General features: G+C 52.7%; 1 non-coding gene across 1 annotated transcript in view; it reads left to right on the top strand.

Moving 5' to 3' along the window:
• The first annotated feature begins 3,926 nt into the window (after window positions 1–3,926).
• Window positions 3,927–4,112, top strand: part of LOC121873466 — a 4,322-nt gene continuing 4,136 nt past the window's right edge. The window contains exon 1 of the ribosomal RNA XR_006090247.1: window positions 3,927–4,112. This exon is cut by the window's right edge and continues 4,136 nt beyond it. This is a non-coding gene — a ribosomal RNA (large subunit ribosomal RNA).

The following is a 4,112-nucleotide window of genomic DNA, read 5'->3' as shown; positions in this document are numbered from 1 at the left end:
TTTGCTATTTTTCTAAGGCCAACGTGCGGTCCCTCGCCCAATGTCGGCTGCCTCGCTGGGGCAAAGAGAAGAGGAGAGGATAAGGGAGGAGATTGGCACACACGGTGGCGCTGCCGGCGCCGAGGATAGCGAGAGAAGGTGCAGTTTGATCTGATCATCTGGTTTGCTATTTCTCTAAGGCCATCGTGCGGTCCCTCGCCCAATGTCTTCTGCCTCGCTGGGGCAAAGAGAAGAGGAGCGGATAAGGGAGGAGATTCGCCAACGTGCGGTCCCTCGCCCAATGTCGGCTGCCTCGCTGGAGCTGGGGCAAAGAGGAGCGGATAAGGGAGGAGATTGGCACACACGGTGGCGCTGCCGGCGCCGAGGATAGCAAGAGAAGGTGCAGTTAGATCTGATCATCTGGTTTGCTATTTCTCTAAGGCCAACGTGCGGTCCCTCGCCCAATGTCTTCTGCCTCTCTCTCAATCTCACTATTTTGGCTGCCGTGATAGGCGCCGCCAACAGCAGCAGCTACCTGGTTGATCCTGCCAGTAGTCATATGCTTGTCTCAAAGATTAAGCCATGCATGTGTAAGTACAAGCCGATTTAAGGCGAAACCGCGAATGGCTCATTAAATCAGCTATGTTTCATTGGATCTGTAAACCCACTTACTTGGATAACTGTGGCAATTCTAGAGCTAATACATGCAATTGGTCTCTGACCGCAAGGGAAGAGCGCTTTTTTTAGTTCAAAACTGGTCGGGCCCCGGTCCGTAACCCACCTGTGGTGAATCTGAATAACTTCGGGCTGAGCGCACGGTCTCCGCACCGGCGCCGCTTCTTTCAAGTGTCTGCCTTATCAGCTTTCGATTGTAGGTTATGCGCCTACAATGGCTATAACGGGTAACGGGGAATCAGGGTTCGATTCCGGAGAGGGAGCCTGAGAAACGGCTACCACATCTAACGAAGGCAGCAGGCACGCAAATTACCCACTCCCGGCACGGGGAGGTAGTGACGAAAAATAACGATGTGAGTCTCATCCGAGGCCTCGCAATCGGAATGAGTACACTTTAAATCCTTTAACGAGTATCCATTGAGGCGCCCTGCCAGCAGCCGCGTAATTCCAGCCCAATACGTATATTAAAGTTTACGTTAAAAAGCCTGTAGTTGATCTGTTCGACTGACGGTGCACGCCCACTGCCCCGCCGGCTCTGCAATGGATGTTTTGTCGAGTGTCCTGAGGGCCGAGAGTTTACTTTGAAAAAATTAGAGTGCTCGCAGCGGTGCTATTTGAATGGCCCGAAACGGTGATGCATGGAATAATGAATAGACCTCGGTATTTTATGGTTTTAACCACAGAGGTAATGACTCAACGGAACAGTATCTGTATTGCGGACGCTAGAGGTGAAATTTTGACCGGCTGCAAGACGAACCACTGCGGAAAGACGGCTAAGGATACATTAATCAAGAACGAAAGTTAGAGGTCTGAAGGCGATCAGATACCGCCCTAGTTCTAACCATAAACGATGCCAACTAGCGATCCGCCGGCGTTATTCCCATGACCCGGCGGGCAGCTTCTGGGAAACCAAAGTCTTTGGGTTCCGGGGGAAGTATGGTTGCAAAGCTGAAACTTAAAGGAATTGACGGAAGGGCACCACCAGGAGTGGAGCCTGCGGCTTAATTTGACTCAACACGGGAAACCTCACCAGGCCCAGACACCGGAAGGATTGACAGATTGAGAGCTCTTTCTCGATTCGGTGGGTGGTGGTGCATGGCCGTTCTTAGTTGGTGGAGCGATTTGTCTGGTTAATTCCGATAACGAACGAGACTCTGCCTACTTAAGTAGTCGACGGATTCCAGAAAAATAAACCAGTTCGCAACTTCTTCTTATAGATAAATTTAGCCGTGCACGACAACAGGTCTGTGATGCCCTTAGATGTTCTGGGCCGCACGCGCGCTACACTGAAGGGATCAACGAGTTTTCCCCCTCCGAGAGGAGCGGGTAACCTGTTCAAAGCCTTTCTTGATAGGAATTGGGGCTTGCAAATGTTTCCCATGAACGAGGAATTCCCAGTAAGTGCAAGTCATCAGCTTGCGCTGACTACGTCCCTGCCCTTTGTACACACCGCCCGTCGCTACTACCGATTGAATGATTTAGTGAGGCCTTCGGACTGGCGCTCTTGGATTGTCGGCCCCGTTGCCCGCAAGGGTTTTCTGGTGTCGTCGCCTCGAGCTGACGGAAAGATGTCCAAACTTGATCATTTAGAGGAAGTAAAAGTCGTAACAAGGTTTCCGTAGGTGAACCTGCGGAAGGATCATTAACAGAGAGAAAGAGAACGGGGCGCTCTTAAAACTACTACTCTCCTGATTTGGGCGGTCTCGGGCTCTGCTCTGGCAACTCCAGCAGCGAAAGAGGACAATCCCGGCCCCCGCGCCAAAAATAGGTACCACGCTGTGGGTGGACCACACTCGGGCGAGAGCGCGAAGACCCGGAGGAGGACGGACGGGGCTTTGGACGGCTGCCCGTCCGTTCCTTACAACCGGCGAATAAGCCTTTTGACCCAAAAAGAGTGAAATTCTAGTGTCAAAAAACAACAACAAGCCGTCTGGCCAAACCCAAACCACAAACTTGGGCTATGTCTGTCAAACCCTTTCATTGAGACTCGACCTGTGATGGTTAGTCGCAAAAAGACCAAATGGCAAATACACAACTCTTAACGGGGGATCACTCGGCTCGTGGGTCGATGAAGACCGCAGCAAACTGCGTGTCGGTATGTGAATCGCAAGAATACCAGATATCGACAAGTTGAACGTAAGAGTTATTGCGGCGGCGGCAGCCATATGAGCTTGTCGCCGCCACTTCGAGGTCGGAAATACATCCATCGGTTGCCAAGAGTTCGGTGCCTGCTGACCGTCTCTGACACGAGGGTAACCCGAACCGAGCGCCTGCCTTAGGTTTAATCGCCCGCGCTCTTGCGCGAGGCGTGCCCTTAAAAACGCAGTTTATCACTAGCGTAAGTCTGGCGGACTTGGCGCACCAATATTCAACCACAACAAAGCGACAGTTGTCGCCTCGCAAATAACTGGTGCGCGCTCTTGCTCAAGGTTCCACAGAGACGAATACGTCGGCCGCTCGCGCTGATGCTGCATTGATAACGGCGAGCACTCCATCCCACGAAGAGGAAACGAAACCTGGTCGGATATCTTTTAAGTAAGCCCCGCCGGAATTTCGTCTATCACCTCGAAAAGAGTGCTTGGCATGCATTGCAGTGGAACCTAAATTGATGAGTGCGCCTGGGCCCGCAGTCTACCATGTAGTGGTGCAGGCAGAGAGATGAGAATGCTTGGGTGACGCCGTGCTCTTCCTCACGCGCTCCTCCACCCTCTCCCACGGTCAGACGCGGTGTGGGCGTTCTCTTTGAGAGTTCGCCACGAGTCCACGTCTATCTCATGACTGGGAGGGAGGCAGGGGGAGTTCTCTCTAAACGCGTTAAAGACGGTGTTGCGCCTCATAACGGCGCTCGCCGGGATAGAGCACTAGTTCTGCAGCCGGAAAGGCCGCTCACGCCAATTAATACTGCGACTCTCTTTCTCCCGATAAACAAGTGCCACTGCTGTGGCATGCGGGAACGGGGAAAGAGGTCAAAGTTTAAGCGGCAAAGGTGCGGCCGAGTAAGGGTGGAACACGAGTGTATATGCATTAAAACTGTGTATATGACTCTGCGAGAGATGTTCTGCTGGAACACTTTTCCTATTGGCTATTTACCACTCAATGAGAAGGAACGGAGTCAGGGGTGGGAGTGCCGGCGCCATGGCCGCTGGTACCCCCGCGACAAGCCCTCAAACCTTCCTGCCTGGTAATGTCGGTGGTGAAGAAAGTCGGTGGCAGAGCGTCTTCCGCTTCGTGGTTGGGGAACTTGTTCCCCCTAAGGATGATGAGACCACGATCGACCTCGTAGTAGGAGAGAGCTACCCGCCAAATTTAAGCATATTAATAAGCGGAGGAAAAGAAACCAACAGGGATTCCTTTAGTAAGGGCGACTGAACCGGGAAAAGCCCAGCGCATAACCTCGATGTCTTCGGGCACGAGGGGTGTTGCGTTTCAGAGGGTCCAGCACGCCGTCCCATACCGTC

The sequence above is a fragment of the Homarus americanus genome, unplaced genomic scaffold (assembly GCF_018991925.1).
Source record: "Homarus americanus isolate GMGI-L3 unplaced genomic scaffold, GMGI_Hamer_2.0 scaffold31476, whole genome shotgun sequence".
Taxonomy (NCBI): Eukaryota; Metazoa; Arthropoda; class Malacostraca; order Decapoda; family Nephropidae; genus Homarus; species Homarus americanus.
The sequence above is the reverse complement of the archived record's forward strand: the minus strand, read 5'-3'. Positions and strand labels throughout refer to the sequence as shown.